Here is a 14,080-nt window from a genome sequence, read left to right on the forward strand (position 1 = left end):
CTAATGACCTCCAAAAAGAAAACGTTATGCATTCTTGAAGTTTATTTTTAATAGCTGTGGAATTTCTGTATATAATCTTCTGTTCAAGAAAAATAAAAGTTTAGTATATCTTATTAGTATATATTATATAGTTAGTATATAATATATACTATATAGTATATATATAATATATACTATATAATATTAGTATATATTATATAGTTAATTTTACTTAACAACAACAAGGCTAAATACTGGTAGGTAATTGTGACATCAGAGGTAATGAGTCAATCAAAAGGAGGTGATAATTCTCCTGGAATAATTGTTATAGACTAAAAAAATATCTAAACTTCATACAAAGCAATGTTAGCATTCATGCGTAGACCTACCGTGAAAAAAATATTTTGAGGAAACTGGAAGGTGGCAACAAATCAAATTAATTCTAGAACACTTAAAAGAAAAAAATGATAATTGGGAGATGCTAATCATCTTGCATCCTAACATATGCTAAAACTTCAGGAATTCAAAACTGTTTTTGCAAATATTTCTGAGCATAATACACAGACTTATATATACTATTCCTGAGAAATCTATGAATAAACATATTCTGGCATTTCCAATAAAGCCTTCAACATCCTTTCTTATGTTATCTTAAGTCACCTTTATCTTTTCTTATTCCAACACTTTACTTAAAGTATTTGAATACACTGAAGAAAAGACTGTGATTTAATTTGCACAATAGGAATTGAAAAGAGGGTTTTTTGTTTTGCTTTTTTGGCAGGTTTTGGTTTTAGTTTACAGGACAGGAATCTGTAGAGGAACTTGTCAGGAATATGTGTTTGGGAATATGTGTTTGTTATGCATATATTTTAGCTGTTGATCTGGGGTTTTTTTGCAGAGTAAATTATTTCTATTTGAAATATAGAAGTCAAAATTTAGCCATTTCAAAGTGTAGCAGGTTGACCCTGACTGACCACTTTATTTCCCATGCTACCAAAATCTGGCCTTGCAAACCCAATTCACAAAGACATTTGTGTCACTTGGGGGGGAAATTGTGACACCCACAACAATTTAGGTATGTAATTTCCTCAGGTACTTTTAAATGAGTTTTAGTATTGTGCTGTGTTAGGTCTACACTTTAAAACATTAAAATTATTCAGAGAGGACTGAGTAGAAGTGCTAAATGAAGACATCACCATGATCTAATTTTAAAGAGTTCTAAAGCAATGTAATTTTATTTTTTAGCCAAAATGTTACACAGAAGCTAATTACTACTGTTGATAATGATCTCTCATACACTGTAGCCAAGTGTTGGTAATCCAAAATGAATTCCAAGGCTATAGGAGGAAGGATAAACTAGTTGGGAAGGTTCAGTGTAAGCATCAGTTCAAGGTCTCAAGTGTTTATGACTCGAAACAAGCTTAGCTAATTGCTAATCAATGGGCTGCATTCTGAGAGACATGTTTTTAACCAGGATATAGATAATGGTAAACCTGAGGGTGAAAAAGTTAAAATATATAGCCTAAAATGATAAAGCAGGTCTAATAAGCACAACAATTTGCAGAAAAAGATGCGTCTCTTCAATAGGGGGAAATATTTTCCTGCATGCATCATCACAAAATGAATCTTTACCTTTCCCTGATAAGAAAGCAGAAAAAAAAATTAAAATTGTAATCCATTTTTAAGCTATGCAAACTCAACCTATTAAAAGAAAAGCTATTTTCTGCTTGCTCTCTTCAGTAATATACTTGCAAATACATAACAATAACTTAATTACACTCAAGCTTATTGAATGAGGTGTTTTGAAGCAGCTCACAAAATGCATATGAAGTTAACAAGAGTACATTTTATATAGCAAAATTTGGTCTTTTGATCTTTTGATGGATGAAGTAGATATAGTCAAAGCAAAGAACCAGAAGATAGGATTTTGAAATTAAACAGGCAAGGTGGATTTGCATATCATCTTGAGAATACAGATGGAAATTAAGGTGTATTTAATCAGCCACTTTATATTAACATTATTGATTACCTAAAGGCTTCTGGTTGTCACAGCAAATGTCAGAGGCTCTAATTAGATTATTGTACAACTTGTATATGAACTAATTGCACAGGGGACTGCATATAAAACAAATGCAGTCTTTGCTTTACACACAACCTATTTTTTATTATTTTTTTCTTCCCCCTCAACAGATCTTTTACATCTGCTGGAAAATGACAGCATGAAATACAGTTTCTGAATGCAGATTTGTTTTGGGATGTCCAACAACTTTAGTATGCAGACAGTGTGATTCCCATCTCTGGTTTACCAACGGGTCTATAAAGCCTCACAGAAAGATTAATTACAGCTCACATCAATTTTGGCCTCTAGATGTCATGTAAAGTACATAACACCAAAGAGGAAGAATAAGAATTTTGATTATATCCATCAGAGAAAAAAAGAGAGAATAACAGGTAGGTAGTGGAATTTTAAGAAGGGTTGGTGTACTGTTTACATCTTTTCAGACAACTAAAGTTCTTAAAATGAAGTGGGAAGTAGGAAGAAGGGAGAAAGAAGTTCAAAGAAAAGTACGTTACTGATTGAAGAACTACTTCTATAAATCAGCAAGATTTGAGAAAATAATAAACAATGTTCAGGAACTCACAGATGCCATAGCACTGTTATTCAAGGTTAAAACTGGTACAAAAAATAAAATATCTCTCAAGGATGCAATAGAAATACAGTTCTATAACTGACCTTTTGCACCAAATTCTACCTGCAGTTCCAAGCTTTTCTCAAAACATTTCTGATAACACTCATAAAACAATTTCACTTATAAAACAATTCCCCCAATATTGTAGTTGCAGTTTTAAAATGCATAGTGCAAAGTCCATAAAAACACTTTGCTCCATGACAGCATTTTTTCAAGGATCTTAAAATACATTAGTCATACAACCACAATAGAAAGTAAATAACTAGAATTATATTCATTTTTGCAGGTAAGTGAATAGAAAAAGTTATTGAAATGCAGGTCCAAACTCTAATTCCAAATTGATAACAAGTCCAGGACATGAAACTCAAAATCTTTTTCGCACTGAATTAAGCACTCATTATCAAACATAAAACATGTGACAGGAAATTAATTTAGAGTCTGTAAGGGATCCTGTATGTAAGGTTTGAAAACTGCAGGTTCAAGTTAGGATCCAGCTTGTGCCAGTTGTTAGCCTTCTGGTAAAGGTTATTTCAAAATGACACCACAAGTTACTATTAAATGCTACTTAGAATATGATAGTTCTTTCATACTACTCTAAGTGTCCATTTTTCAATTTCTCTCTCCTCCCACTAAAACAATTTTTTTCCTTTTGAGAGAATAAGTGCATTAATCAAAACTAGCTGCCACAGGCTGACCATGCTGATCACACTTAATAGATCTAATCCTTTAAGTATGCCTTTTCCAGGACTTAAAGAATAATGAGATTAGACTCCACTTACAACCAATACCTTCTGCTTGAAATTTCCAAGTGCCTCGAATGCACAAATGCACTCAGCCTTGATACACAACATTGAGTATTTTTAATCAGTCTTTGTTATGTTTACACATTCATAGCTTTATTTCACTTCTGTTAATAGTGAAGGGTGGAAGAGAAGCATTTTGGTACAAGGCAATGCTTGCCTAATGCTCTAACTCACAAAATTGGACCCTGATCTTCATCTTGCCTTTTGCCATGCTATTCTCTGATTCTGATGAACGTTAAATGTTAAGTAAAAACTGTCTTTAGTAAAATTACCTGCAGTCTCAGCATCCTGCAATTGTGCCCCAAGCAGGTCAGCCACTTTCCATCAGTCTGTGCAAACTCCCTGTACAAGTCCAGTCTCAAGCTTTTCTTTTACCATGCAAACAGGAAAAAAAAAAAAAAAATTGTGGGTGATTTTGTTCTTATGCAGACAACTTCTGTACCATAACAGAAATCTCATTTTTCAACTGTTTTGCACCAGCAGCATGCAGTAAATGGTGGCCTCAACCCACTAAATAATGATGTGAACTTGGTTCTAACAGAAGGCAAAAGAAATTCTGTATGACAATATGGTAACACTTCTGCAAATGTGTGGGTTAAATGTTAACTCCTTGAGGTCTTTTGTGGTAAAAGTCATCTGCTCAGGTTGGCAGGTTCTGCTGTGAGGAGGCTCAGATTTCTTCTGAACTGGCCTTTGGCACGTCAGTTCTTGGTAGGTTGAGTTCACAAGCTCCCCTATAGTAATTTATGTGTGCAAAGGATTCTCTACAAGCATAAAAAGTACAGGGGAAAATGAAAGGACTAAGAAGGAAATAATTTTAAAAGTGTGGTTTTTCTCCTGCAAAAGATTCTAACCTTGAAAAGGAAATACTTTCTAGAAAATTAAACAGTAAAATACAAATGAATTTTTAAAACACCAGTTAATATTTTGTGTCTTGAAATTAATTAAATTAAAATATATTTCAGGCATACAAAGTGCCTTTTACTCAATTTAATCACTGGTTAATTTGATCCTTCATTTAATTTGATCAAAACCCCAGGAATCAAATCAGCTGTATTAAAAATAGCAAAACTCTCACTCCTTATTTTGATTAATTTTGATCGCCTTAGGCAAGTAATATCATATAATTCAATCACTGGTTATAGTACATTGCCATTTTAATTAATTATGAAAATGAAAAAAATTGAGTGCGAACAGAGATAAGAGCCCAAGGAAGAAAATGTATTTATAACAAAAAGGCAATTACAACTCAATGTTGTGTTATTAAGACGTTGCTACTAAAATTTGAGTTTTACCATTTGTCATTGGAACCCACTCGCTTACTGCTCAAGCCCAAAGCAGAACTTCACCCAGGACTGCACTGTAAGCACAGCAAGGTCAAAATTCAATAAATGAAGTGCCACCTCTTGAGATTTTCTTCCAGGGAGAAGCCACTCTTCCAATGATATGCAGCATTTTAGCCTTCTAGGGAATTTCAGTCCTGCCTTGAGGGCCTTCTAGGGAATTTCAGGTCTGCTTTGAGGCAAATCACACCAGACAGGCTGTTGCTGCTGCTTTCCCACCTCTTCAGGGAAAATTTGCTGCCAGAACTGGCTCAGGAATGAAATGAAATGAAATTATTTAAAGAAGGCTGAGGAGAGAAGAGAGGAAAGTACCTAGCAGGTTTTTTTCAGTAGTTCCCATCCCTCTTGCTCCATTCTCTTTTCTTTTTCACTACCCCCAGTGTCTGCTTGGAGAAGAAAAAGAGGTCATGCTGGTGACTCAGGAGAGAAAGGCAGAATCTCTGCAGATGTGCTGGGGCTGGAAGCACTCAGAATAATGCACAAGGCTGGTGCCACTGTTAATTGCTGGTCAAGCAGACTAATATTATGTAGATAAGTGATTCTGTAACTTCTCTTCATAAATATGGCAGCAATACCCAAAATAAGTGATGCACAGAAATAATTCCTGAGCCAGGGAACCAAGAGAATGACAGTAATAACAACCACTACCACCACCAGAATGTAGAATAAAACCAAAACAACTTAAAAAAATAGATTTAGGGTCTTCTTACCTGTTTGTTTTCTTGTTTTCTTTTTATGTATTGCTTTGTTTTTGTAGGATTGATAACATTGACTCCCCAGTCCATGAATACGAACATATTTATTCAGAACTAGTGGAAATCTGAGACAGGATTTATCACCTCCCAATTACACACCAGGTAAAATTTTTAGAGTCCAACATTTTGTAAATTAAGATCTGTTGAGAGCTGGCCACGAGGGAAGTATTTACAATATTCAACTGCTCCCAGATTTCCCTGATACATGTGGCACTAAGAAAAATGAAAAGATGCTGAGTGTATTAAGGCTTTGAGCAGTACAAACATGCAAAGCCTTTTGAAAATACTCGTCAAAACATTGAAACCTATTTTCCTCCCATCATAACCCCATTTTCTTCAATAAACCATGTTATAACTCCTGATCACATCCTGATGTGATGTATAAGTGTAAGGGTAGTAAAAAATTTCTAGGTACAACAAGACCAAGAGCAACAAAGAATAAAGCAGTTCCCATTATTTGTCTTTCCTGAAAGAAGTAAATATTTTGGAAGCATTTTTCAGACTCAATAGATCATTCCAAACCTATGACATTTCATAGCTAATAATTTCTGCTTTCTTTTTATTTAATTAAATTCTCAATTTTTATTCCATTGCTCAATTCAGATCACAATGCAACAAATTCTCAATTATTGGACTATCCTTCAGAATTAAATTTAAAACCCTGGCCTGCAGCAGCATATGTAATCTGGTAGCAGATTCTGTGCTGTTACATAATTTTCATTTTGGGACTAACTGAGAAAAAATAGTCACATTAAATACATCTATTCAACTTTTACTTAATTTCATGCAAGTTACCACAGTCATGACATGGTATATTTTCATATTTAGCTACCCCAGCTTCACTCTGTCCATCCACAAAAAGCTCCTACTTGTTAAGGTTGTTCTCTTTCCATGTTCCCACCCCAACACTTTAAATTTAAGATCATTTTTTTCAGCACAAGCAACATTCTGATGACTGTGATAGGTTTTATGTTGTTGATGTTTCAAAGCTTTGATAGTGGGGGGAAATTCTCTCAAGATGTCAGTGCATACATCCATTTGGACCCATTCTGGATTCTCCAACTTAGCTGCATTTTTCCTGTAATTCCCTAAGGCCAGGACAACTTCCCTGTTGTCCAGCACAACAAGCACTAAGTTTCAGCTGGTAAAATTAGTAGTTGGTCAAATAGGCAGGAGTATATTTTTACAGAAAATCTATATTAAAAGGCAACTTCAGATCCTAAATTTCTTTTTAAAACACACTAAATTATTTAGAATAATGCTCAAACAACTTTACCAAGCTTTTGCAGTACTTCCTTTCTGCATTTTGTTGGTTTTTGTTGTTTTTTTTTTTTAATATCATGTCTGTAAAGACAACTAAGATGACAGTGACTTAGTCCTTTCTTTTAGTAAATAACCTTCCAAACGTAGGAGAACGTAGACTGCAATTAAGAACAAGTTTGTGACTCTAAAAGATGGTCTAAGAGACAGGAACAACACTGAACAGAACTTTGCAAGGCTTTGAAAAACAAAGGAAAATACTGCATTTACGTCAAGATTTTTTCCTGATTTCTGTATATTTTCTCCCACCAGCAGATACTGTTCTAGAGAAAATGGAATAAACTTTTCACTTATTTCCTGGAATGTGTCTTCCCTGTTTTAAAGATAGGTGGTATTTTTCGTTTTCCATGTTTAAAATCAAACTACTGAAATTGATTATTTGGGGGAAATATAATTTTAATTTTAAATATTTTAAAGGTATTAAGATGCAACAAAACATGGATTGAAATAATTTTCAAACACACTTTTATCACTTTTCAAATTTAATTACTGTAAGAACAGTATCACTATATTAAAACCTAATTACCTTATACTCTTTCTGGCTTCATGACAATGCTCATAAAATGCTTAATATTCATGTAACATGCTACCTCACCCTGTAATATCACCATATTTATGGAAAGAAATTGTAATCCTCTTTACTGGCTCAGGTTAATTCCAATAAAATATTAAATCCATTTTCTAATCTAAATGAGTTCATTAGGAGAGGCATGGTACTGAGAATACCAAACTCTCTACAGAGTTCAGCTTCATTACATTTCAGTACTGTGCATTTCCAGAGCTGTTGTACTACATTTATGAGGATTTATCTGTACTGTTCCAAAAACATTCATCCTAATTCTACTCCTTCTGTGCATGCTAATCATGAATATGTTAAGTGGAAATACTAAGCTAGCAGCCAATCTCATCCCCAGATGGGTTCAAGTTATGATTACAGAAGCAAATTTGCCATAAGCATTCATGAAACTGTGCCAGAGAAGAGGAAATGAAGGTTTGGAGGTTCCTTTTTCCCCCTTTATTTTTCCTTCACCCTTCTGCCACCTTTTTATTCCCCACTCTTCAGTATAGTGGGGGGAAAAATCTTTGCCAAGGAGGAGAAATGTCATTGGACACTTAGAGGGCTATTCCCAGTCCATGCAAACTACTTACCATGTGTTAAGCAGTGAAATGTAAGGCATGGAACTTTAAACAATGTAAACCAAACTCCTTTGGACTGACACCCAAACTCCTTTGCCCTTCCTGAAGTTTAAGGGCACCTCTCCACAAAAATATTCCCACTGATCCCAAAGCACAGATCGCTCAAAGTTCAGAGCATAAGTGAAACAAATATCTTTGCTAAAAGCTGTGGATAAGATTATTTTTACCAGAGCTTCTAAAGCATTTCCACCAGGAAAATTTTTTGTTTTAAGGAAGAAATCATAAACAGAGATGCAGATAACACAAGCTATTCTTCAATTCTTTTTTTTCAAGTGCCATGTATTATGTATATTAACTGCCAATCAGTAGCAAAGGGTGACCTTTATCCTCAAACCTTTTCCCTTTCTCTTCAGGAGAACTAAAGCAGGATTTGCTTTGCACAGTTAATTTGATTTTATCTGTGTCATACACCACCAGTAAGGCAAGGAAACCTTTAATGGCCATGCATGTGTAGGTACACTACAGAAATGTGGACAACAAGGGTCAGCAGGGACCTGTTGGGTCTGAATGTGGCAGCTCTGTACTGAATTGTGAGAACACAGCTATTCTCGAGGAGAGAAACACTCCTTTAAACTCATTCCCAGAGTTAGGACAAGTAAAAGGAAATATATTAGCTCTGCCCTTTACTTTTGGATGATAAAATCATTCATGCTGGAAAAGAATGAGTGTGAGAGGCTGGTTATCAGCAGGACAGCTACAAGGAATAACTTGGCCACCTTGAGGTGAGTGGCCGCTGGTTGTCACTGTTGCTCCACAAAACAGGAGCTGCAGAGGCGAACTTTCAAAAGTATTTCTCGCAGGCAAAAGTTGCAGACTTTTGGTTGATCCCTTTGTGTGGCCTAAGGTAAAGGCATCCACTGAATTTTAATGGCTTTCAAAGCTGGATTGTTGTGTTTTAAAAAAGAGCAGCTTATCAGACAATTGGAAATGTTTTTTATTATGACAAAAAACACAGCAGACCTGAATATACACAGAAGAAAATTAAATTAAGTGTTAAAGAAAACCCAAACAAGCACATTTTAATCATGACTGTTAAATTCCCTTCTAAATCCCATATGCAATTTAAAGTTGTTATATCCCACCAATTTAACCTCTACCATGCAAATACTTCTAAATACAATACTGCTTACCCAAAATTGTTCTCACTTCACAACAGCTCTTAGTCTCTTTCCACAATCCTTGAATTTTATGGAGTTGAGCTCCAACTATGCAAATCTCAGTGCTTCTCTGAGTAGTATCAGAGAGAAATTTTCCACAATTTCCAGCTGCTAAGACAAACCATTCAGTGGTGCTATTCTGAGTGGCAAGCACAGAGTCAATGCAGTTCCAAGGTCAACTCATTAGTTTGTAATTGTCACAGAAATCAGACCAACTTTGTAGTGAAGTTGATCTACCACTTAGTCCCTCTATTCTTCTGAGTAACTTCTCTGAAGATGAAAAGATGACCAATTATTTCACTTAAATGGAAAATAACGTTTTTTAATCAATGGGAGAAGCTTGAAGGGGTTCTCTGCAATTAAAGGTTGGACTTTTCTAAACTAAGCAATTCCATGATTCTATTATGTGCCACTTCATTCTGCTAAGAATTTTAATTCTGGGATCTTATACCACAGAAACAGTGGAGTTTCACAACAATTTGCTTTGAATTTTCGCTTTAGCCAGGGAAAAAATGAAACAAAACAAAGGAGAAAATATTCAGATGGAAGAAAGGATACAAATTCCAGGTTGAATTTCATGAGTTCTTGTATGAATTCTAAGTTCCTTCCCAGCAAGTGTCTCTGAGCCCAGACATCAGTGACTGCTATTTTGGCTTGTACTGATGAGTACCAATTAACTGCACAAAACCTCCCAAGCTCACAATGCTAAAAGATATGACTTTGAGTTCAGTAGGTCACAAAGCACAAAATCAATTAAAAAAGCAGGAGGCTGAAAACAAAACTGACAACTGAGGGAATCCTCACAACGACTGAGAAAAGGAAGACTGAGAGAGAGTGTGACTAAGCTTTCTGTCCCATCACACATAGATTTCTGCCCTAAGATAAAGTGTCAGCTGCAGTTTGTCAGAGGAGCAGGGCTCCCGAAGCAATCCAGCTGTGCTACATGAGTTATTGGCTTGTTAAAAAGAAAAAAAATAAAACCCCACTCTGATTGGGTGGCACTATGGAATAATTTTAGAAGTTTATAATCTGCCCAGCATACAGGATAGGGGATTCTTTTCTACCTTTCTGTTCTGTGCCCTGCCTCGACTACTTTAATACTTAATTCCTGTTGCTTGTGAAGCACAAAAGAGTAGTCTTGGCTACAGAGGAGTATAAAATTTTGCAGTGGCTTTCAAATGTGTCTGAGTACCCAACTGAGAGTATATTAAGGAGATTATTCAATTATTGCATAAATTGGAGTCATCTTTTGCAGCCCGCTGTGATCTTAGAAACGCCATTCCTTAAATTAAAAAAAAAAATCTAAAAAGGTATTTTATTTGTAAGTATAATAATAGGGGTAAAATTACTTCAACCCCAGAAAGCTATTTTAAAACCCTTTGTAAAGTATGTGAATTACAGGTTATTCACAACCTGATTACATTTTGCTACACTGTACAGTAGTTAGCTTTCTCCTGACAGTAAGGGGTTTGTAAAAATTTCCTCTTCTATTTTCAGGTAGGGAGACTGAATTTCTATCATCAGTCTTTTTACTGTGATACTTTCAGTCAGTAAGGAGCTACTGCATATGGACGAAGCAACTTTTCTGTGTTTATTTGGAGGGACTCTCAGTAGGGGTTTATAAATACCTTGCCCAGCAGCTCCCTGAGGAGAAGGTGCATCAAAACCAAGCTGTGACACCAAATTGAGGGATAAATTCACACTGAGGTGGATTCTGAGCTGCAGAGCTCCCTCCCAACAGGGGAGGGATGAGGGGCTCCAGTGTCCACTCAGGCTCCAAGCCTTGAAGCTATGCTGCCAGTTTTTGGGGCAGAAAAAGGAATTTCACTGTCCAGGAACCAGAAGCAAATGCCCTTGAGGCAGAAAAGCTGTGGTAGCTCTCTTGTTGTGGGTGTATGGATGCTTTTCTTTCACAGTGTTTAGGATTTCAGTGACATGAATGACATGAATGGGGGTTTGGGACTTGGACTTGGTCTGTTTATCCTTTCCAAAAAAATACAGAAAGGAGGAAAAGAAAAACAAAACAAAACAAAAAAGCCCCTGAAACACTAAGTGCCACTTGAGGTCAGGCTAGACCTTCATTACCATTTTTGTCCAAGGAAATACAGACCATGATTTTATAAATGTGGCTACTAATTTCCAGAGGCTGGTTAATCACTTCTTCTTTTGTAAGATCTCATTTTAAAACAAATGTAGCAAATCTTAAACCCTACTTCAGTGAAGCCATTAAGCAAATGCTTATTTATTTGACTGTACCAGGAGCAGAGCTGGACCACTGATATATGTAAGTTAAAATCCAGATAGAAATTTAAGGATGAGGCCAAAATGAGTATAAAAGCTTCTCCTAATAGGATTTTTTAAAGGAGCTTCTGTTTCAGAAGAAGAGTTACAAGTATCCAGGGAGACTTTATAGATTATTCCAGTACCTAAAGCAGGCGTACAGGAAAGATGGGGACAAACTTTTTAGCAGGGTCTGTCATGATAGGACAAGGGGGAATGGCTTTAAACTAAAAGAGAGTAGATTTAGATTAGATATTAGGAAGAAATTCTTTACTGTGAATTCTTTCCAGCTGGAAATTACCAACCTCTTACAAGTGTTTGACCTAAGAAGATTAATTTCAGTCAGCCTTTTGAATGGTATCCACAGTCCAGCCAAAATAAGGTTAGCAACCAAAATGTGAAGAAATCAGTGCAGCAGGGCAGTGAAAGAGGACAGTAGCTGGTGTTGAAGCAAGAGACTGCTTAGTACATATATTTCAACCTGGCAGGAGTGACTTTTAAGCAGGACTAATCAGTTAAGCTATCAATTAAAGATGAGGCTTGACTGCATCCACTAATGAGAAAAAATAAGGTATCATTATGAGTTGTCAGTATATTACTATTTATTTTCCATGCAAAAAAATTGCTCCAAACAGCACAAGAACGAACAAAGCAGAAACAGACTGTATGGAGATGTAGGACTGAACAAGAGGTAGAAAAAGGCTGGCAGCCACTTGCATGTCTCATTATGTGCTTATTGTTATTCCTAAAAGATGCTTTATTCTGTATTTTGAGAGCATTTCCCACTATTCAGGAACAGAAGCCCTACTGTAAACTTCTTGAGGAAAAGAACCACACAACCCAACAATAAGTGCTGCATGATCTTCCTCATCAAATCAATCTGTTTTGGAAGCTGGCAGTCAGGTTAACCACCACTCCTACTTGATCTTCCCAGAGATAAATTATGAATGAAAAGTGAAGGGAAAAACCATCACTAAGATGGTCACAGAACTACTCTTTGCAACTAATTCATTGATGTGAGAGGGAAAATACATAATCAGAGGAGGGGGTGGGAAATGGCAGTGTCAGACATGTTGAACTCTGTGCAACAGAGTTGCTTAATTCTATAGATTTAAGCCTTTAATATTTTCTGGTAATTAAAAGTGATTTTTGGGGTATAATGATAAGATTTACATCAGACTCTATCACACTTTTCAATAAATCCATTAGAAATAGTTATCTAAAACAAGGACAGATAGTTAAAACAATCATATGACTACCTGCCTTCCCTATTTTACAAAACCAGATGTTCTTCAAGACTTTCTTTTCTACTTATTAGGTATAAGTCAAGCTATTATAACAAAAACCAGTTTTAGAAAACATTTTATTATTTAACTTCAGTAGCACATCGGAACTTGTGGATTCTTTAGTATCCTGCAGGTTATTGAAATTACTTGTTTTAGATATTTATGAAAATTTACCTGTGGTTGTTACTCCTTTGGAGGTTGGTTGTGGGTTGTTTTCTTTTTTTTTTTCCTTATCCCCCATAAAATGTCAAATACGCTCAAGTATGATTTTGCACAGTCACATGATATTGCATTTCTCTTATTAAGAGATGCTTCCTTTTTTTTTCTTTTTTTTTCTTCAGGTAAAAACGATCTTATACACATAATTGAAGCTAAAATATTTAAAAAGAACTGAAGGAATTCATTACTTTACCATGAGGTGATTGCTCTTCACCAGAACCATACCAGATTCCACTGAAAGTTAATACTACTTTTGATATTGTCTACAAAATCTGTATTTACCAGCTAGAGCATTAAAAAGAACTGCAAGACAATATACTACCTCTACCAGCTAAGATTTGTTCTCCTATATTAAATGAAGTTATGAATAATTCCCATCCACTTGAGATTAACTCTAAAAGAAATTCCAGAGGGAGCTAGCCCAGAGGGCCAGAAGTAAAAGGAAGCCCTTAAGCAGGCAGAGCAGAAATTCAGGCTGCATTGGAATTATCCGTCTTTCTTAGCTGACTGTACCCCAAAATTCTGCCTCTCTGACATTGGTCTCAGGATGGTCACAAGGTGCAGAGGCATCCACCAATGTGGCATTATACAAAAGGTGCATTGCTGTGATCAGATTGTATGTTTTAAAAGGCAGGATTTAAAATAATAGAAAGAATGACATTGTGATACACAATAAAATAAGGTTTTTATGTGAGCAGGATAGGGAATACTGGCTAAACCTCTCAAGTAAGTGAAATAAAATAACATAAAAATGTAAAGCCTTTTCAACACACAAAAGGTGTAGAAAAGAGAGAGGGAAGTGGGGAAAATTCCACACAATAATTGTAAATTGTAAAACTGTGAGAGGAAATCAGAATCCAGTACTTTCATTGCCCTTTATGACTCTATCAAAACATAGGAGCAATATTTTTTTCTTGAAATATTTACCATGGACTTATTTAAAGGCAATGTTGCCCATGGAATACAAAACTTAGTCTGGAAATTGGTGATGACAAAGCTTCAGCCCATCCACATGGCCTCAGCAGGTCCCTGCACCTGGGAGAATCTCTGG

The 14,080-nt window shown here is 35.7% G+C and overlaps 1 long non-coding RNA gene across 1 annotated transcript in view; it reads right to left on the bottom strand.

Moving 5' to 3' along the window:
• Nucleotides 1–14,080, bottom strand: part of LOC146445501 (uncharacterized) — a 33,401-nt gene that overhangs the window by 938 nt on the left and 18,383 nt on the right. Inside the window, exons 8-10 of the long non-coding RNA XR_014855199.1 lie at nt 5,526–5,783; nt 4,768–4,832; nt 3,745–3,840 (exon numbers count right to left, since the gene is read on the bottom strand). This is a non-coding gene — a long non-coding RNA (uncharacterized LOC146445501). The remainder of the gene's footprint in view (nt 1–3,744; nt 3,841–4,767; nt 4,833–5,525; nt 5,784–14,080) is intronic.

The sequence above is a fragment of the Lichenostomus cassidix genome, chromosome 1 (assembly GCF_008360975.1).
Source record: "Lichenostomus cassidix isolate B80296 chromosome 1, HeHo_3.0, whole genome shotgun sequence".
NCBI lineage: Eukaryota > Metazoa > Chordata > Aves > Passeriformes > Meliphagidae > Lichenostomus > Lichenostomus cassidix.